Genomic DNA, 23,225 nt, shown 5'->3' with positions numbered 1-23,225 from the left:
CTCTATTAAATATATATACATATATAAATTAACAGTATGACGAACTTAGTCGATTAAGCCATGCCCATCTGTCTTTTCGTGTAAGTTTTTGACATCGATCTGCACATATCCTGTTCTCTGCTGATTTCTCAGAATCGCCGATATCCGACCACATTAGCATAGAGTCATACACTTTTCAGTTAACGAGATATATGTATTCACGAAATTTGAGTTGAAGTAATGTGGCAACGATGTAATCTCCGAAGAAATTGTTCAGATAATTAAAAATATGTAGCATATAACTCTATACAAACTAAGTCATCAAAATCAAGTTTAAGGAATCTTTTGTGAATGGGAAGGGTATTAAAGCTCCGGTGCAACCGTTGCAAGCGTTCTTTTTTCTTTTTTTTTTGCATATTACTTATCGAATTGATTCCGCAATTAGTTTAGGAATATGAAGCCTATTTTTACGAATTTTTTAAGTTAGTACAATCGGCTTCTCCTCTCGTTTTACTCGAAGTCTCCTTTCAGAGCCGCAGATGAAAATTTTCTTCTGAGGTCAAATAAATAAAAGTTTTGGAATTAATTTAACATTTTTAGGCCACTTAGAAGTGAAAATTTTTTCCGATCATCACCTCTAATCATACATATAGTAAAATAATAAGCTTGCCTGACTGTTGTTATTGTTATTCTAGTGTTTGGTTGTTGGTGAGGCCCAGGAAACGAACTATTTCGACGCGGTCGGAGCACAGGGAGGAGGATGTTAGATCAGTGGAGTTCATGTGCATGTAAAGAGGTGGTTATTATCATGCGGAAACTCATTGCTTGCTGAACATACATATATTTTGTATGGCAAGGCCGATTCTGAATAAGTAGGAGCTTAACCTGCTTCAATATTCAGAACGAAGTCGCACAATGGAGACTGTAGATTCTCTTGGCTTTCTGGGTGGTGGTTTGACTCCAAGTACGCCATTTACTAAGAGGGAGCCCTCCAAGGTGTTAATATCTCTACTGTGAATGGCGGTCAGTGCATGTTTGTAGTGAGATACGAAGTCGTCAACTTAGTCAAGAAAGGATCTCTTGAAGTTCGCAGAAGGCGGCTCCGCTTCAAGCAGACGACTGCAAGAATGGTTTCTGCGAAAACTTCCCAGTAGAAATTTGGAGAAAAACAGAAACTTGCTTGGAGAGTAGTTCGTACACGGCGAGACGTGTAAGTGTTCCACCGGCGCCATCAAGCAGCATCCTACAATATTTCGGAGTGCAGTGTCAGAACGTCTAAAGCATCTCCGTCTGTGTTTCATTATTCCAAGCCAACACCAAAAATTCTGGTATCATTGACAGCTGGAATTTTAACGCCATCGACTGTAATGTTAAGATCCAGTATGTACTCCTTCGCCCAGTTCGCGAATATAATCACTGCGGATTTAGTTGGCAGGGTATCAAGTTCCTTGCAGAGAAGAAGCGAGAAAGGTCGGAGAGATATCCGTTTACTTATGAGAATACGTCATCGATTCCATTGGCCGTCGTCAAAATTGTGCATTCATCAGCGTACTTGGTGATAAAAATTCCCTCTCGTTGTTATAGAAACTTGACCGCTTGTGTAATTCTTCTTTATTTGGAATTTCGACTTCGACACAGTACGGATGATTGCCAAACGCTCAGGTAGTTCATGGTGCACCTTTTTAGGTTTGGCGGGAGCGTAGATTGTTCTATGTCCTCAAGTAGCATCAGGGGCGGATCCAGAGCAGAATTTTGGGTGGGTGAATTATACATACATTGTGTACTTGCAACTCAAAGTCCTTCGCGGAGTGTCACTTATGATGGAAATAATGTATAACTCTTCAATTTTGGGATCCGCCCCTGAGTAGCGTTGTGTGTTTTACCGTGTCAAAAGCTTTTGACAAGCCTTTTTCGGCTTTTAGATTTGATATAATTTTAAGCAAAAAATCTTGTTCACTGCCAGACACGTCTTTTCGGAATTTTTTCTGGAGGCCGCCTACGGGATCAAGGGAATCTAATTTTTTTTTTTAATACATAACTGACTATTAAATTTCATAGACTTATTTAGGAAGCGGAAACTCGTTAACACTTAGCAAATTGTATATTTTTAGTATGTACATAGATGAACACCATTTTATATGCTTCCGCCGATGAACTGCTACACAAAAGTAGAGGAGCTTCGTTGGGCTCTACCACAACAGCGTATTCTACGGAACTTTTTGTTATTGTTTTTGTTTTTTATGTGCTCACATTGCCTTTCAGGAACACACAGAACTTTACTTTTACTTTTTACTAACTATTTCGTTAGTTTTTATTTTAAGATTAATTTGTTACTTTTTAGTTCACTTTTTGTTGCTCGGAATTTAACAAATTTGTTTTCGGCACGTACATACATACGTATCTACATATATTAAGTACATACGTTGCGCATTTATCCTAAAGAGAAGCTGAAAGTAAATCAAAAGCATAGCTAAATAATATAAAATAAAAGCAGCAGTAAAGTTGAGGAATTTGTGCATATTTGAAAATTTTAATTTCAGTACAGACATATACATACATACATACATACAATACGAACATGCATTAGTGTTGGTAGCATGTTGTACATTAAAGCGTGTATTCCGAGTCCGAGCAGTTCGACAAGGAATTTTGTTACTAATGGCCACATCATGCAGGCGAATGTGAATTTGAAATAAGTTGTTGTTGGATCCAAATGTCTGACATAAAACATATTTACACATATAATATAAATTGGTCTAGAAATTTGGAGAAAATTTGTACTGATACGAATCTTGCGTCAAAAAAATTATACATTTTGGAGAAAATATCTATAAACCGCTATCTATTTTATGTACTTCTGTTAAATATTTCTGAAAATTGAAATGGTTTTTAATAATAACTCAAATTATTGCATGTAAATTTTTAATGCGTCCTTGGAATGCTTGTTACTACCATAAGAATTGCTGTAGACTCACAATATTTCACATTGACCTATATTGTTTTGAGGCCAACTCAGTTTAAGTGTTAAATTATTTTCACAAACGTAAATATATATGTACATATATACTATATACTTGTATATCCTCACTTAAAATGCAAACTAACGTAACATCACTTTTCATAAGTTAACCAGCGAAGGAAAAACATTATACTCGTAATAGAAACTACTCATACTGAATCAAATTTTGAGTTTTGGTTATAAAATGATTATCTATATTAGTTATTATATCTGACAGCGATTTTCGAGGTTTTTTTTATGATACGTTGCTTTGTCATTTTGGATCAAAATTTGAGTTTTGGTTATAAATTGGTTATACATGGGTAGCATATACTCATATCGAAACAAAAAAAAAAAAATAGTATTTGGGTTTTTGAACTTTAGTTTTGATTATAAAATGATTATTATATCTCACAGGTTATTATATTATATTTTGGTTATTATATCTGAAACAAAACTTTAGTCTTGGTTATAAATTGGTTATATATTGGTTGTTATTAGCGATTTTCCAGTTTTTTTCATGATACGTTGTTTTGCATCTTAGCTGACGATATACATATATAGTAGTGCACATTATGCTTTTATGGTAGAGGATATTCACAGCATATGTTTGAAACATGCGGCCATTATTGCTTTTTTAGCAAAGAAAAGATACACAAGCTCATTAAATTTAAATAAAATGAAATGATATTGATGAAACGTCCCTGCTTGAATGCAAAGCTAGACAGACACGCACGCTTAAGCATCATCTATCAAATATAAGAGTAGCAAGTCTGCATTTGAAAAATCAAAGTAAAAACTGAAATTAAAATATTTTTCAGCTACCCTTGCTCCTAAAGTTCATTACAAACAAGGGCAAGCACTGCAAAGAAGCATTTATAAATACTCATAATTCACAGTGTATAGTAATGTGAAGTATTATTATGAATAAGCACGAAAATACAAAGTGAAGGTTTTTAATTACTACAAAAATGAGAACGAATCTTCAGTTTTCGCATAGCATCAGGGCCGAAAGAGCATATGCTATAAATACAAGCTTTCGATGTGATGTTTTCAAGCCTGCCTATTAATTTATTTACATAACGGTACGCCGCAAAGGAAAGTAATTATGTGTACTACAAAGCTTGTTTTACTCGAATTTCAGTTGCACCGATATTAAAGTTGTCCGCAAAGCAAAACAAAGGTTAACATCCAGGTGAAAAATATTTTTCAAGGTTGCTTTGTTCATGGATTTAATTACGATTTTCTAAATCTCATCTTTTTATCCGTGCGTTGCACGAAAACTAATTTATTTTGCATTGCAATATCAATTTGTAGTTAAGCCGTTAGTAAAACTCTCAAAACACAATGGCAGAAACAGATAGGTATCACGCTGTGCGACATGATAGCGCAGCGGCTATACCCGCAGGCATTTTGTATATCGATTAGTTGAACAATTTTTCCCGCTAGTTTTTGTTCAACGTATGAAATAACATTCATTTGCTAACCTCACTTTCCCGAGCATTTATTTTTCATTTCGACGCTGTCAAATCGGCTCAACATATTTTTTGACCCCTCGCTGTATGACAAAATGCGCTGCGCCCATCGTGTGCGGCTAGGCTTGACTGTTTTTGCTCTCAAGCACCTTCGGCGCATCGAGATATTATTTCTATGGTTTAGCTGTTGATTCAAGCTTGATTTTTTCTTATTTGCCTTTTGTAAAAAATCCCATTCAACTATGCAATGGTGTTGGTGCTCTCACCATCGATTGTAACAGCGAGTTTGATAGAATTGCGTTTGCGTTGTCGCCGGGGTAACCAAATAGTCGTGTGTTTTGCCGGCCGCTCGTGCAATGTGTGTGGAACTGGAGTTCAGTTTCAAGTGAAATTTTGTACTCGATTCAGCATAGGTTTTATTATTCCTAAAGAGTTTGAAATTTGTACTTAGTGTAAATTACCCTAAACTGCAATGTTTTTCCTTTGTCAACACTTAAAAACAATTTATGCCAAGGCACGTTGCACCACTACAATATTGACTGATTTTTTCTATTCCCTTAGACTTAAAATTAAAACCACACACACAGTCATGACAGCATACAAATAAATGCGGTCTCGTATAAATGGCGTAACCCCATTTGAGAATTTTTCAAAATAGAATCAATTCCCTTATGTACGGCCACATATATACATACATATGTCGCTTTATAATGGGTTTCTGCGGTTGCCCCGGCCTTCCTTCGGCGCCGTCAGACTATTTGGGTTGAACCATTGATTGGTTTTTTGATTTCGGCGTTTGCCGCGATTTTCCGCTAATAGTTATTTGCCACACCCCCCTGCTGTCGCTCCCATTTACAAATATTGTTTTATATTAATTTCCTTCGCATATATGAAAAGGGACTCAAATCCAAAATGGACGGTTGCAATATGCACATTTCATTCTTTTTCAGTTTTGATATTTTTAAACGGCCGCTGGTGCTTCAGTGGCATTACTATTTATATAGTGTGACTTTGGAAAACATTCACTGTTACAAACATCGCTGTTGTGTTTTCGTATTATGTTCGCTTAATCTAAATCGCTCTAAAATATTGAAAACAATGCTTTTCAATTAATCCGATTATTTTGGTCCCGAAAGTGAAAAGCACAATTTTTAGCTAGAACGTCACTTAGAGCTCTGCACACATACATACATAAGCAGAGCGCATTTTACTTTAGTTTTGTAAAAAAAAGTTCTAAAAATATTGCATACAGGAGTTCAAACCCTTCCTTTAAAACACGTATGTATATATTTTTGTATAAATTTGGGTTGCTCTAATACTCAGTTTAGTTTAGTGAATATTCGGCTAGGAATTATTTATAAACTGAAAGTATACTGAAAAGGCTCTAGGAGCAAATATGAAAATATGAAAATAGAGGGCGATCAATTTCGAGGTTCCCAACTTTTTTAAAGAAAAAACACAGAAACTTCAAATCTAAAGGTGAATGTTTAGTATCATTCAAAAGAATGATAAATCAATTTTGTATGGCTCGTTCGAGCATTTCGACTGGTAACTGGCGAATAACAAGGTTTGAATCAAAGTACAATTATACGCAAAAACTTTTAGACTTTACATATCCCCTCAGGAAAAAGTCTAACGGTGTGATATCACACGATCCTGGTTGATATGTATCACACCAAACTAAATGTCGCCAAGATAACAAGCTTCAATGTCACACATCAACTAATTTGCGATAGCGGTCGCCATTGAAGGTTACATACTCCCCGGCATCATTTTTGAAGAAATATGAACCGATGATTCCAGCGACTCACAAACCACACCAAGCCGTTGTTTTTTCTGGATGAAAAGACAGCTCTTGAATCTTTTCAGGCTGTTCTTCGTCCCAAATGCGCTAATTTCGCTTGTTGATACCCATTGAGCTTTCAATTTAAGATCTCGCTAAATCGTTCCATACGTCATACATGGGAGCATTTGGTCTCATAAACCGGACAAAATTATTTAAAGTGATTTTATGAATGAAAATGAATCAAAATGCATGATTGAATATAATATAGCATATATTCAAATAAAACAAGTAAGGGAGGGCTAGTTTCGGGTGCAACCGAACATTTTATATTAAATATATTTGAGTAGGGGGTAGTATCGACCAGATTTTATCTATCTTTGCTCATCCCATATACTTCCAATATGCCACATACTCAAAGAAATGTTCCCTAGGTTTCATTAAGGTACCTTACATACAATCATATGGAGCAAGTCGAAGTGGATGTTCAAGTTTTCGCCGAATCGTATCTATTTTAGTCGCAAAGACACATTGTTATGAATAAAACATGTTCCGAAATTTTCATTGAGATGACTCAAATATTGGCAGATATATCCAGCATAAAGTGACTTAGAAGTTTGAAACTCTTTATATTAGTTATATGGGAGCTCAGGGAAGTATTGACTCGATTCCACCCATTTTGGATACACAGAATTACTACAGCAGGAAAAGGATTATATCTGAATTTTTATTGCATATCTCACACTTTGAGCGATATTTTCGGTCAATTATGTTCACCATAAGTTGAGCGAAGCGGGCGAAATACATTCTTTACAGAACATGAATTTTCATAATAAAGTTGAACGATGATTTGTAAACGTTTTTCAGGTGTAGTAAATCTTTCCATGATGAAATGCTAAACAATACTGAACAAAAATAATATAACAGCTTGACTCGACTCATTCGAGATCTGTCAAAAACAGGCTATTGAAAAAATTACCTCTACTTAACTTCAGTATAAATTAAGAAATTCTAAAACTGTAATTTGGTAGAAGAGATCACAGTAACGTGCGACATCTCTGAGCTAACAATTGTTTAAAAGTGGGCGTGGCCCTGCCTGCTAAATAGTTTAATGAAGAAGTATAACAATTGGATAATGCGCTTGTCATCGCCCACTTTTATGTCAAATTCTATAACTCACGAACCACTTGATGGATTTCAATCAAATTTGATGCATGAGATAACTAATACTAGTCTTATTATGTACTGTGAAAATGGAAATGCGGTGACAATCACACCCGTTTCTAAATAACAAATTTGTTTATTCCATCTGTTTTCAATTCCATTCTATTGGCCAATGCGTACATAAGGTATCTTAATGATATTGCCATAAAATGTACATATGTTGTTCTTGTTGCAACGGGTACATAATCCTTGCTAAGATGGTATGCATTAGATCAATTGTCATCGACGTCACCCAATGGTAGGCCCAGAAAGCGTGGGCCAACTAAAGGGAGAAGGGTGTCAAATGTGTAGCGTTAACATGCAAATAAATGGCTAGAATATTGCGTCTGGATAAGTTAAAAACCCAGCAAGAACTGCTTGCTAGTGATTTGAGAATTCGTTGCGGCTCTTTAGTTAGGCGATAATCGCGATCGCATGTGGAGTGAAGGACCACAGGCAGTTGAAAGTCACACCTAAAATTTAAAGGTTATTGACAGTCGGAATCATAAAGCCATCGACTGCAGCTTGTGAATATGGTCACTGTGGATTTTTTGGGGATAGTGGTAAGTTCCGTGCAGCGAGGAAGCGAGAAAGATCGGAGAGATAGCCGTTTACGTTTGAGAACATACCATCGATTCCATTACCCGACGTCATTGCAATCATCAGCGTACGAGGTGATAGTAATTCCCTCTGGTGGTTGCGGGAGTTTCGGTATGTAGAAGTTGCACAGTAACGGGGAGAGGGCACCTTCCTGCGGGACCCGTTGTTTAATTCTTCCCTGTTTTGAGTTTTTACCTCAAAATACGCATAATTGACGTCCGCTCAGATAGTTCATAGTCCACTTCCTCAGCCCTGGAGAGAGCGTGGATTTTTCGATGTCCTCAAGTAGCTGTGTACTTTTTGGAAGCCATGCTGGTGGTTTGCTAGATTCAAGTGATATGTGAAGGTCGGGAGTGGCAAGGCATCAAATTTCTACAAATTTCTTTTCTAAAATGAATAAAATCAGGATACTACTTTCCCTAGTTTCAATGTATCTAAAATTCGGATTTTGAAACATCCGCCTGATTTTGTAACTTAGATATTGGTCAATCTATATGGTTTCTTAATTTGTAATTGCGAGATTATAAAATGTTCGGTTACACGCGAACTTAGCATTTCCTTACTTGTTTAATTGCGGATTTTAATAATTTTCTTCACCGATTTTGTGTAATTCTGTAATAGCTCATAACTTATCATTACTTTTGAGCAAAACAAAATTAATAAATAGTGATTATTTACAATTTTAAGATTTATCCAAAATAAAAATCAAATATTTAATATAACACATGTAATGATTACGGTCTAAGGTAAATACTCCATTCTTAAAAAAACAGGTTTTTGTACCGTATCCATTTAAGAAATGCAGTTATGATTAATACCTTATTAAGCAAGATTTTACCGATAAAGTATATTTTTGAAGCGAAATTAACTTAGGGTTTACGTAAAAGATCTAATAATTTTATTTTGAAAAAAAAATAATAATAAAATACTCTTCCTTTCGTGACTAATTTTTAGGATCAAAACCCGTTAACTTAGCTAGAGAACTGTGTGTTCGCACAATAAAAGCATTATTTTGAAACATGACCCTTTCCAAATGTCACTCGTCTCCGAAAGTAGCTTATGGAATATGTACTGTGTGTAGACTTCTTTCAGGGCAAAAATACTGGGAATTTTCGGACGTCACTGTGGTTCAATGAAACGATTACATTTCACAATTTTTCAACACTGCATTACATCATATATACATACATACATATTAGTTAATACTTAAATATTAGATCCCTCAAGGGTACCAAGGTTTTTATTTATTATTTTTAAATTTTTTCAAATTATCTTGTAGTATAAAATGCTCGTCTCGCTTGCATGCAATAATATAATTGGGCTTTTGTAGAGAATATAATAAATTGCAATCAACTCAGCACAACGGCTGAAAACACAGAGAATGCGATTCTATGTTCTCTACAAAACTCAGCACTGCGATAGGCAACGACGCTGATACATTTGGCTAACCGGGAGAACCATGTAAATAACAGCTGTTTTCTGTGTCGTTGCTAAACTACTGCTTTTCTCTGTAGACGGCACTCACTGCTGATAACATGCTTTCTTGATGATTGCGTTCTCCGTAGGCTGAATTAAAACGAAAGCTAACCGACAATAACAACACCCCCAATGGTTACCTTCGTGACTTCGCCTGTTCAAACCACGTCGTTGCTCTTGTTGGTGTTGATAACGAAGGCACATAGCAAGCACATCGCCTGGCGCTTCGTTCGCCTACTCGTTTCATACGTGTGCACTCTGTGTGGAGCCGATGCTGGGCAGCAGCTTCAGTTGCTTTGATGTTGTCAAAACGTAAGGACAATTCGTGAAGTGATAGAACGGGTGTATACGAATGCTTTACGCTGATTTTGTGTCGATACTAGTGTGCCAATTGCTGATAATGATGACGCAGTGGCGTTCGAGTTGAGATTTTCGTTCGGTAAATAAGTATAAATCTTGAAATAAGACGCAGTTTTTTATTAATAAAATAAGTGATTACATGTGTCATAAAAAGCTAATAACGTTTAACTAAATCAAACACTGTATGAGCTAATCAGCAACATTCGTAAAAGTCATGCATGAGTAAGTGTATTCATGTTTGTGCACGTTTTGTTATGCAAATTAAACCAGTCAAAGTTCAACAAAAAAGTCTTTTAATAAAATAAAAGTACTAAATTAAAGTTCGTTCATTCGAGTAAAAACAGTCAGCAAAAGTTCAGTAAATATTTCGTAAATGTCGGACATAAATCAAGCAAATCCAAAACCAGCACGAGCGCAATTTGCGAACTTCAAATGTTTGTTTCATTGTTGAGGGTGTTTACCAAAAACACAAAAACAGTGACCTGAAGCGTTTGCCGTGATTTCGACAGCATTTCAACAGAATTTTCGTGTTGCTGTAGTTTCGGGTGTTCAAATGCTAACATTTCTAACTTATTATTTTGCTTTGTGTTTATGCAGCAGCGCAGCACTTCGTGTATGTGTGAAATTGCAATAATTCATAAATGCAACTGGGAATTGCGTTCGGCAAATTTTCAACTCAACGCAAGCTGGACTGAACTGAAATGAACTATACGAACTGCAGCGTTTTCCTCCTGATACACTGTGGCTGGCAGCCTCAGTGCCCTGGTACCGTTGTCGGCAAATCGAATTAAACGCAAAAAAATCAAAAGCAACAAACTTACCCGTTAGCCGTAGTAGTTACATTACGAATCGTAAATTGTACGAGTGTATTCAGGATTGCAAGTTTGAAATTTTATTACGAATGCTGCACCATTGAGCCCGCTGCTACGTAGTGCATGGGCATGGTGTTGCAACTGCAAACAATTTCAAATTATACATATGTGCTAGTGTGCAATGTAAAGTCAAATCCAAAACATAAATTAAGAAACAAGTGAGAATATTGTGCGCAGTGAAAATTCTAAAATATAAAACAATTCTTATTGCGCAAACATACAAACAAAAATTACATTTCCTGTCACAGTTGCAACAACTTCAAAACCGCAGTCGAGCAGCGCAAAACAAACACAACAGGCATTGCTGCCAAACATAAAAATGCATGATTTGTTATCCCGAAGGTAAATATTTACTGAAAATTGCTAACACAATTGTGTTTGCTATCAAATATTTGCTGTTTACAGGTGCAACGGTCAACTTTACCTAAGTACATACATACGCATAATTTCATTTTAACATTCCCAGAAATATTATGTTAGGTTCCAGTGTGTTATCTTTATCTTAGATTTTCTAACTTTTTTTTATAAAATTATCCAAAAAGTTCGAGCTTTAGTTTATCCTTCAGACAGATGAAGGATTCTTTGGAAAATACATTCTAAGCATTCGTCGTAGTATGATTAAGCAATATCTTTATCTATATCTAGTGCTCAGAAAGAGAGCAACATATTTAAAAATCAATTACCGTTAACATGTAATATTTAAAACCATTTATGTTTTGGGTTCATTTTTATATTCATAATTTATTTAAAAGTGCATGATATAATTTTGTGGGAATCTTGGTATTTCATAATGTTTTTTACGAATTCTTTAAAAATTTTCCCCTACCGTCCCTGTTGGAAGAACTCGCTCGTGAAGAAATTTTAATCAAGATCTACATCTTCCGCCCTCTATGAAACTGTTCCATATCTTCGTCTCACGAAGAGTTTTTATATTTGTGTCATCTCTGTTTTTTTGTAATGCTTTGTGAGTTGTGAACATTGGTCTAACTAAAATGGAAGAATATTTCTAGAGATTGGGGTTTCTTCCAATCATCACAATTTATATAAAATAATAAGAGCAGCTCAATTCGACAAAAAAATAGCTTAATATACTCGTAGAAATAAGAAAAAAATATGTAGAGGCCAAAATTAATTTATTTTTCGCCCACGTCTATGTTTCGGTTAACTGATTTTAGTCGATATAACTCGTATGCATATACATATTTACTGAAAACCAGTAAAAATACATGCAAGTGTTACACTTTTTTTCAATTATAACGAAATGTGATATATCGTACTATTTTTCATTTTTCAAGTGCAAATTCAGTGATTTTTCAACTTCTAAGTTTTTCTTTGTTTTCACAATCTATTTATTCATTGTGTGAAATATTTATACTGGCTTACATTATTAGATTAACAGTTGTCGGTTTGCTTTTTTTAACGAGAATTCAGTTAGTTTGCCAGTAGCATGAAACCGTGTTAAAATGGAAGGTATTCATAAAAAGCTGCCCTCATACGCGCCGCACCACCTATCCGCAACATACACCACCCCACCCCACATAGCGCACAAAAACGCGTATTGAGCGGCATAGCTTGGTGTTGGCTTTGTTTCCTATTCGCATGGATGGGGCCCACTCTGTAAAGCAAAGGATGAAACAGAAAAGTAGAGATCGTTGAAAACCACGAGCTGCATATTATTTGGGTCAAACCGAGGGTAGCTGACTTAAAAAGTTAACCTAATAGTGATGCATTTCTATAACAGACTCACACAAGCGCATATACGTACATATATATGTATATATGTATGGAGTAATATTATATTTGCTTGCACCAAGCCTACCGACATACATATGTACATACTCAATGATTTATTATATTAATCAAATCTCGTTTTATGCAGAAATAAAATGGATCACAAAAATATATTAAAATATCGTATTTGAAACACAGAGTAAATATAAAGATTTGTTATATTGTTATGTATATTTTTATGTTGTGTATATTTTTCTAATAGCTTGAAATATCTAAGAATGATCGTTTTTTAATTTCAATCAGTTTAAAAAATTGTTTTTTCATACAGACATTGGTCTCGACAAATTTTTCGCTATTTAATAATATGATTATAATCCGTGTTATTCCGGCTGGTAAGATACTTTGTATTACAGAATTGTCTCGTCCAGTCACAAATATAGGCTAAAAGGAGTCGTTTAAGCTGGTTGAGAACCGATCTTGATTTTTTAAGATTTTATTCTTGAAACCCTTTTTATAAGAACATTTAGGAGTCGTCTTCAGCTCTTTTTGCGAATTTTATTTTATCTCTTCGATCGATTGAAAACGGGTTACACGGAGCGGCAATTTCAGTTTGGGGTACAAGAAAAAATTACACGGAGCCAATTATGTTGAATACGCTGGTTGATTGATGGTATTCATTGCGTTTTTCGCTATAAATTCGGTCAAAATCGTAGCTCGATGCGATGGCGCATTATCATCGTGAAAAATTCATGAATTGTTCTTCCACAATTCCGGCCGTTTTTAACGGATGTTTATCGAAAAAAACTATGAGCCCACCTTAAATTTTGACCGGCTTTGACGTGGTTTTTTTTTTGGTTTCTGCTCGATTTTTCCCGCCATTCTGATGATTGTCGACTTGTTTGCATATCAAACTCATAAATCGGCAGTTATAATGCTGTCATGAATGTGGGACCGTAATTCGCTCGATCATGCATGTTCAAAGAGTCCTGCTTACGATACTATTTTTGAAAATAAAATCATTTTTATCTGGACGAGTCGAGCAAGAACGCCTTCCATACCCAAAATATCCAGCAAAATTATCGAACGGATTCGTGAAGGATTTCGAGCTCTCTTGCCATCTCTGTAATACTTGCCTAGCGATTTTCAACCACCATATCCTTACTTTTTTAATATTGTCTTTAGTTGAAGAGGTCGTCATCCAGAACGAGGCATGTCTTTAACGATCTCTCGACGGTCTTTCCTGGACTTGTACCACTCGTAGACTTGTGTTTTTGATAAAATTGGATCACCCTTAGCCTTTTCCATTCGTATTGATTCTGCATACAAAATTTGGTTAGAAATACAATTTTTTATTGCAAAATTCTTTTTCTATTGTAAAAATCGCAACACACTACTGAGGTGTACCGACTTAAGCAGCTGCTTTAAAAAAACTGGTTGTAAGACCGCGCTCATGTTTGGCATATTAATTAAGGACAGTTCTACCAACTTAGCAAAATACGTTTTTTTTTAAATATCAGTTACCCGGGGAATTTAATTACAATTTTTGGGCGCTTTTTCTTCTCAATGTATATTTGATAAATCTAGCAAACTCCAGTACTCAATTTATTTTACTTCTATTATTTATTTTTTGAAAACTCGAATTAAAGCAAATGTGCAAAAAATTGCACTTAAAGTCGCACTTTCTCTACACGCCTTGCTGTTTCGCATTTAACGTCAAGATTTTTTAAAGAAGTTATTATGTTACATTATAGCTTACTTGACCACAAAATACATAATATTACACTGAAGACATATTTACATAAACAAGTGAATGCCACGAGGCAAATGTCGCCAGTAAATACTTTTATGATACGAAAGCAGCAAGTCAAGGATTTCAGCAGTTTATGAGCGCATTCATGTAAAGTGAAGTTTTTGTCTGCGCGATTAAGTCGCTTGCTATCTACTTGTAGAGAAATGCCCGCGTATATATTTACATAAAAGCCAAAAACCTGTCAAAGTAGTTTGTTTGTTAGTTATGTGTTTATCCTTCGTTATAATTTGTTTGCATAAACTTTGTTATGACTGTTCTTTTATAGCCATTGTTTATTATATTATGAAAAATTGGTAAAAAATACAAACACAATAGTACAATGGCCTAAAGAACCATTTGTGAATTGGCACACATATTTATGGATATAATATCTATGCATATATGTTATTTTTTGATTAAATAACCATATCTAGTTTACTTTCAATAACTATTTCACAGTATGTAATAGTTCATTCCTTTCAAATGACGCTCAACTATTTGTATAAAAGTGCCCATGTAAGGCTTACCATCTATCTAAGGCAAACACTTCGCAATTTTTTATATTTTTTTATACCCAGAATATCCCCTTAAGTTTGCGCGAAGTTTGTAACCCCTAAAGAACATGTCAGAGGCATTGGATCAGTTTGACGACTCGAGTAAACCAGATCCGTCTGCCCGTCCGTCTGTATATACACGAATTAGTGCTTCAGTTTTTTAGATAGCGATCTAAAATTTTGCGCTCGTTTCAATGCTGTGCTCATTTCTCGAAACGGCCGATATCGGATCACTATAGCATATACCATAGCTGTCATATGGACGATCGAAGTCAAAGTCAAAATGAAGTTTTTGTATGCAAAATTTTTTTATTTGTGAAGATTATTGTTTTGATATTTGTGTTTTCTCGTTTAATTTTGACATTTCCCACATAAGCAAGTAGAATTTATTTTCGTCCGCCTGACGCATTTATTCATCACAACAAATACGCATTTAAAGCACAATTTTTATGGCTTTTTATCTGTTTACAGTGGACTTTTTTATTGGTCTTGCCATATAGTGCCTTTCTAAATTGAGCTTTTAGTAGCCTTTTGACTTTTTATGACTAATGAAATGTACAGTTATTTTGCGCTTTCTAACTTAAATATCATTCATACGTACGGGAGAATTACGTGTACATGAATTTATTTATATGTACGAGTATATGTTATGAACAAATGCAGGACATGTGACCGCTAGTGATGACTGCCGTGTAATGGTGGCTAGTGATACTCGAAGCCAAAGACAAACTTTGAACATTCGAACTTAGCTTAGAGCGCATCGTTCGTTCCAATTGTCGAATAACATTTTTTTTACCTCATTTCCCCACCAAGGAAAGTTTTTTGAAGAGGAAAATCATCTTCTTGTTGAGTTTCATGTTTTATAGCAAAATTGGATCGCTGAACCTAACCTCATGGAAATTTTATTCTACAAGTATATACATTGATATGTGAAATATGTATGTATACTTATAACAATATAGAAAAAACTCATGTTTAATTGTCAGTCTTTTTAAGTCTTAAAATCACACCAACTTCACAGCCCGAACTATGTGACAACTAGTATAACACATTTTACATTTTTACTACTGAAGTTCACTTATATTCAATTAAATCTGTGGACAAATATTTGCCGTTAGGTAAAAAGCGTATCTGCGTCCACTGCGATTATCGATAGGCGCCTTAAGTACGCACAAATTGTTTCTCTGAGCACAAAGCGACAGACATTTCAACGCCATTGGTCGTGTTCCGCGATTAAAATCAAGGAAAAAGCTCGAAATAAATAAAACAAAGAAGAGCAAGCAGCAGCAACAAAAGCAATAAAGTGTCTTAAGTTCGCCCAAAATGCCAGGCAGAGCGTTGGAGGCAGGCGTTGCGGCGTTAAATGTGAATACAATATCGCCGCCGCACGACTAAGTGAATTTGCCGACAAGGTTTTACGCCTAAAACCATGCAAATTAAATTTAATGGAAATTTTATTTTCATTGTTTTTTTCTTTGCTTTTGCCCTGACTTTTTCAAAAGTCCGGCAGTTTTACACATTTTGATGCTTTTTTTATATTTTTATTTTATTAAGGGATGCTTTTCTCCTGCCCATTTTATTTCGCTAATAAGGTTTGTCGGCCACATAAAAGATGTTGTAATAAGTATTATAATGCAAAGCGAAAACGAAGGGCCGAGGATGAAATTTTGCGTTTTAATAGCGTTCAGTTTGTAAAAAAACTAGAGCTTTATTTATTTTCGACCGGTGGTTAGAAGATGTAAGGCGAGTGAGCCAAAATTTGCCAAGAGCTGTTTTAACCGGTCTGACAATATAAGACCGAGCGTAGTCACAATGGAAAATTATTGCCTCGTTCTAGTCGCAAATTCTGAGCTTTTGTCGATAGAGAGCATACAGGGTATTGTGGATACTTGTATTTTAGGTTGATTTGGCTAGATTAAACATATGATTTTTTGCTAAAATACATAGCATCACTTTTCATTAGCTTACAGGCGAAGCAAAACATTATAATAGAAAACACTCATTTTGGTTTTAAAATGGTTATATATGGCTTATATCTGCTGCGGAAGCCGAAACTTTTATGCTGCAAAGTAGTGAATCATTAGCAAAAAAACTCAATTTCGAGTTTTTGATGATACGTTATTTTGCATTTTAGATGACGATATATAAACTTTTCATCACCCACCGCAGGCTGATTTGAATAGGTCTTCTTCTTGTGACATTCAAGCATTTCTGATGTGTTTTTCAACGTCTTTTGACTTTAATTCATATGGCACCCCATTTGATTTCTTTTGTATATTTCCGGCTGCTCCTAAACACTTTATATGTAGATAGCTGCTTTAGTAACTCCCAAAGATTCTGTGACCTCATACAGTAATGCTTTCAGTTTATCTTCTTGTTCAAACTTTTTTGGTCATATAGAACGTTCTTTGTCTTGTATGTCGAAATCACCACATTGGAGCAAGTATAGCATGTACTTATGAATGCAACACTTATACACAAGTTTTTCGAAACATAAAATCTGCGTATATTTCCAAGAGTTCCAAGACCCAACTACTTAAATATCCCTGCACTTGCACGCAATTGATTGTCACCAATATCGCTCGATATATGTATGTAAGTTTGCACATATGAATGTGTGCATGTGTAAAGAGGTTTGAAAATTCTGTAGCATATGCATCTTACATTTTCAACGCCCTCTGCTGCTACTTTCTCCAAACCGAGTGTGAACATGCATTAGATTGAACGCCTCAATTGACGCTCAGTCGTCTGTGAAATTTATGTTTAGCTAATGTTCAGGCATCAATGAGTAAATTTCTTTGTATCAAATGAGTGTGTGTGTATGTGTGTATATGTATGGTATAACCTTCTGTTGAGTTACATGCACATATGACTACTGATAAATACGGTTTGATATACATATGTAGGTATGTATGTGGATATGATTGGGCTCCTGTAGTGCGTTCCAAGACAGATCGATTGTAAGTAAGCAATGCCAAGCAGTGTACTCCGTAGTAGAAAAGTGTAAAATACTTCCCTATTTATTTGCACTCCCACTTATAAATGCGCACGTCACACCTACAAGCACATTTGTTGCCAACACTTGGCCACACTTGGTCGCACACAATTGATATTTTTCCTTCCTACGCCAAATGATCGCTCCACGCCCTTAACAGCACTACTTATGCTACAATTTTACAATAACTGCAAAGAGCAGCGAGTGACGAGTTAGCATGTAGGTGTGTATGTAGGTTTGTATGTTGTTTACATGTGTGTGTGCAGTTATCTGCATATTACTGTAAAAGTGCTTTCGCTTTTGTTTTCTTGGAAAAGTTTTGTTGCTTTTACCCTTCTACTGACGGACCCACAGAGGGTTGTTCTTCAATGTTTCTTCGTTTTTTTCAACTAACTCGTTGTCATCACTTTTGCTATTGAGGAACTCAACTCTTCACTTTGTCCTTTCACTTCTTTATTTTTCTTCTTTAACACATTTTTGTTAGACATGTGTATAATTTAAGGATTTACTGCGACGATACAGCTTTTCAAGTGGTTGGGTCTTGCCAAGGTTAGCTCACACCTCAACTCTCTTGCTCGATTGACTGATTTGATAGTAATGTGGTTTTAGTAATGTATACATATACATATATAATATAGATCCTGTTCAGCATCAATCAAAAGTTGGCCATGACAACTAATCATTTCATATTGTGGCGCTGAGCCAAAAGTTTGTTTCTCTCACGTGCTTTGAGGCTCACGAATAAAAACACGAAGAGAGGGCGATAGGGTTTCTCCTGGTACTAGTTTAAGAACTTATTCATACTTAACTGTGATATTGGGGCGCAAAAGTCCATGGCTTAAAAATCTCCTCCTAAGAAATTTCCGATTTGCCGTCTAGACTTCAAAATATTGGGCAGCTAAGATAAAAAATTAAAAAAAGAAATCCTAAAATGGCTCTTTTATGATCTTTCTGATTTCTTTTTTAAAGATTTAAAATTTTCCAAAAAAAAATCCGAGTCGGACGCTATAGAAAGATTAATTAACTTTGTTTTTGTTTTTTTTTTTTAAATACTTGAAATTAAAATTTTTCACATTCTTTCAATTTTTATTAATTATCAAATTAATTGGTTAAGAAGAACTTAAGATAACATGTCAACAACCTCAAAGCAAGTAGTTTCCACCATAAGCCCGCTTAAGTTAAGTCAACATTTTTCATGTGCTTTTCATTAATAAATTTTTTATTACAAAAATTATATCTTTAAAACACAAGATTTTTATACATATTATAGATATATATAATATAAATTAATCTTAACAGCTAGCACCACTGAGAATTGAATTCCGATTCTCCGCCAACGCCGCATTTGTATTAGGTGGCTGCAGTACCGTGTGGAAAAGCACTTTCACTAATTTTTTCTCACAACCACATTTCCATAGAGCACTCGAAACTAGTTGGAGAAAACCTTGAATAACTTCTTTTGTGCGACGACTACACTTCGTGCTGCGTAACAACATTTGAAAGCCTTCGTATATTACCCAAGTGCATGTATGTCGATGTGTTGGCGCCATTTCACACGTCACTGCACTTTGTCACCAGCAACGGCACGGCGTTGTACGAGTATATGCGCTTCGGCTGACGACAAAAGCTGCTGAAAAATTTTGCACACACTTAAGCATGCAGCAATATTAACAACAAAAACATTAATCACATAGAATGCAACAGAGTACAGGCTGAATCGCCATGCCGGCTACTGGCGGATCCAACCATAGAAAAGCGCTTACCTAAGTTTCTGTTGTGTGCGTGCGAGCGTAGCAAGTTGCCAGCTACGCACACTAGTGCCGTGTGTGTTAAGGCTCAATTTTGCTATTGTGTCGGTGGCTTTAGATTTCACAGGCGACATCAAGTAATTGTAAGCTCTAACGTAACTGGGGCTGTCAGAAAGTACGCAATGCAACATTGAGAACCTGCAGTGAGATGAACTAGTTGCAAATTGCACTACAACCGGTTTGAGTTGCAAGCCCAACTCGTTAGCCTATTTCTTCCAAAAATACTATAGTTAATTTATAATATCAAGGCGACGTCTTACAACACATCAACTGTCAGATTTGAGTCAGCAATATGCTAGTCTCGATTCGGTCTACTTCGCATGTGTTCTTTTCCAGCCTAGAAATTGCAGTTCTATACAAGTGTTTTCGGACTAGTTTGTTTTCGGCCATTAATTTCTAGTCATTAGCTTCTATTTTACACCACATTATTTAATATTTTATCGCAGGTATATACATGTATTTGTATAGAACGGTATGCTGCATGGCTTTTTGCGTATATAAAAACCATCGCTATTCAATGTGGTTACTGAGTGATTTACTTGGAAAATTGCGAAATTATAATATTAAATTTTCACTCAACAGGAGAAAGCGTGAGTTTCGTCACTTAACTTTTTTCTTGCTTTGGTTAACTCAATAAATGTTGATGTAGTACGAGTAGGTGTAGGAAGTGGTTGACATATGGTTTTCAGGTTTCCATTATAATATAAAAATTATTCATATGAGAAGAATTTGCATAGTTCGATATGTGTAGAACTAAGAATCTTAACAATAATATAATTCTAATATTGATTAGTAGAAAAAGTCTTTTCGTATTTTGTCAATAGATGGCGTTGCAGTCGTTTATCTCCAGGGCTACCAATCACATTTTGTCATACCATATAGTGTTGGAAAGGTGGGATTTTAAATTACAGCTGTTCAAAAATTAGTGAAAATAATGAACAAACAAATTTTTTTATTCGCTATGTTTTGTCAATAAAAAACTTTTTTTGTCCATAAAAAAAAAACAAAAAAATAAGTTGAAGTTTGATTAGAAATACGTAAAGACTCTTTCGACTACCCAATATATTAATGAGTCATCTAGTTACCACCATTTTCTCTAAATTTAATACTATGTACTATACACTATCGACAAATTTTTCAGCATATAACTATACAAAATTCCGTCAATCTGCCCTAATATTCCGCTTAATTGGTTTATTGATAGTACCTTTCTTCCGCGTAGTTTCAACTTCTAAGTGGATAAATATTTTCGATCGAGTTCACATCAGGCGACTGTGAGAGGCAATTTAATAAAGCTATCTCGTTTTCTCCTTTCCAGCTGCTACACATGCAGCTCCGATATTTTGGGCCGTTGTTCCCTTCAAGATTTTTCGTGAAAATTATTACTTTATTAAATCCTTGTTTTTTCAAAGCAAATCTAAACCTGGACTTTCCTTGGATGTTTCACTGATCGCTGGAGTAGCTTACCAATTTTAGTGTATCAAGCACGCTTAATTGTATTCATCAACCAATATATAGCTTCGAAAATTGTAACCCAATTCATCAAATGCCACGAATATATAGCCCCAAAAAGTGTTGATTCCAATTGATTGGTTGAACAAACGCCTTCCACTTTTTTAAGTGTTTGCCAGCGCAGCCAAATTAATTTAATACATAAACATTATAATTGATAAACCAGTTTTTGCCTTTGCCATGTCTGGCTACTTGTTTAGCGATCAGCTGTTATATTTACTCAGGTTCTTCATTTTGTATCATATCAAGTTATTAAACTTGACAACAACCGATAGAGCTAATACAGTTGCTTTCCAGTGTCACGTCGAATTCGATTGAGAATTAATGTAGTAAAATAAGATTTTTATTTTGTATGGTAAATCGATCTAAATTAGTGTTTAATTGATCAATTAACTCATGTGCGAAAAGGCTCTAAGTCATCTTGGGATCTTTTGAATGGGAACGAGGAAAGACTACTTCAAAACGCTTCATGTATATGGAACTCATTTCTAAAATATGTTTTTGCGACTAAAGCACATAATTGACTATTTCCGCAATTAATATTTGCAATTGGTTTTTATGTCTAAATTGGCCCAAAATCAAGCTTTGCCTCATTTTTAAAATATTTTATTCGAAAAAGCCGACTGCTTTCTTCTCGAACGTACCGTAAAAGCACACTTTTGTATGTTCTTTTGCACTAAAGTTACTATTTTATATCTGAATTTGCATGCAAGTTAACTATGTCATGTTTTTAATTAACGAAACTGTTTTCCGGCAATTATGCCCACTGCTTTACCTCTTCCCCTAGGATGACACTCAACATATTGTTACAGCGATTTTTGATAAAGGCAGTTTTAACCTTGAGCTGTCGTGTTTCCATATATATTTTGACTTCCTTAAAATAGGTACTTTTAAGGTTTACTGGCATTTCTTACATTTCTTCTCATCACCTTTTGTCCGAGGTAAATGATTATATTTCACATTTTTTTATTGACTCTTTGTTGCCAACCTGCCCGAATCCCCTTTAATCAGACTGACCGGCCACTCACCAAACGAGCTGTTTTGTCCGAAAATAACTCGCAATATAAACACACAAAAATACCCAGAGATGTCAACAACAGTCTCGACACACAACAGCGTTGCAATAAAAGCGAAATTGAAGGAGCGTGCTTAAGAAAGGAATTCCTTAAGTATAGCCATGTGTGTACTGTGAGTGAACATACAAGCACATACCTTGGATTGGCTACTTATGCGGTCATAAAAGTGCACTTATCCCATGCGAAGTATGGGTTGTTGTAAACAATTTGAGGGAATTCAATGTGTGGTCGTATATATAAGAAAAGAAATGGACTTAAAGCGCTACGGCTTAAGACACTCCCATGACCCACTTTTATCCCAAAAATGTTTGGTAGGAGGGTCGAAACCACATGTTTCCATAACTCTGATACCTGTAATGTAGTCAATAAGAAGTTCAGTTTTCAGTACGTCCTTTCTCCATTTCCTGCTTGGTAGTCCTTAAACACCAGATCGATTTGTAAAAATCAATCTGAAGTTGCTGGCATACTTTGACTGAAGTAGCTTATTAGGAGCAAATCTACGATTAGTCGTCATGTACGGACACTTATACGGCAATATTTTGATTGTTCAATGCAAATATGTTTTTCCAAAATATATATTATGTATACAGACATACGTATGTTGTAAATATCCATGTACAAATGTCGAAAGCTATCTTATTGTGTTGGGAAAGTAGTGTTTTTTCGACAGTCGTGTTTGTATGTTTGTAGACATTTTCTTTCACAATATTTAATTTATATTATTATATTATTATTTATATACCATGAACAGAGTATATTAAGATTCCCACCAAATTTGTAACACTCGTACGGAAATTTCGGACAAATTAAAGTACTTACCATTTATAAAGTATCCCGTGACGAGTTGAGTTAATTTTGCTATTTTCATCTGTCTGCCCGTCTGTCTGTCAATCTGTATATAACCGAATTAGTTTCTTAATTTGTGATATATCTATCAAAAATTTTGTGCACGTGCTTTTTTCCCCAAGAAGCTGTACCTGCCATTCAAACACCTATCAACTTCTTGTATGGAAA

The 23,225-nt window shown here is 35.3% G+C and overlaps 1 protein-coding gene across 4 annotated transcripts in view; it reads left to right on the top strand.

Annotated features, from left to right (window-relative positions):
* LOC126766372 (uncharacterized) overlaps positions 1–23,225 on the top strand; it is a 277,536-nt gene that overhangs the window by 141,940 nt on the left and 112,371 nt on the right. The window contains exon 1 of one of the 4 annotated variants that reach the window (XM_050484177.1): positions 9,798–9,953. The exons of 2 other annotated variants lie outside the window; for them this stretch is intronic. The gene's annotated coding sequence lies outside the window, so the exon portion shown is untranslated. Of the gene's footprint in view, positions 1–9,797; positions 11,089–23,225 lie in introns of those variants that run through there. One more of the 4 variants, XM_050484174.1, reaches the window with a different exon arrangement.

This window comes from Bactrocera neohumeralis, unplaced genomic scaffold (genome assembly GCF_024586455.1).
Source record: "Bactrocera neohumeralis isolate Rockhampton unplaced genomic scaffold, APGP_CSIRO_Bneo_wtdbg2-racon-allhic-juicebox.fasta_v2 ctg100, whole genome shotgun sequence".
Taxonomy (NCBI): domain Eukaryota; kingdom Metazoa; phylum Arthropoda; class Insecta; order Diptera; family Tephritidae; genus Bactrocera; species Bactrocera neohumeralis.
This window is presented reverse-complemented; position numbering and strand designations above follow the sequence as displayed.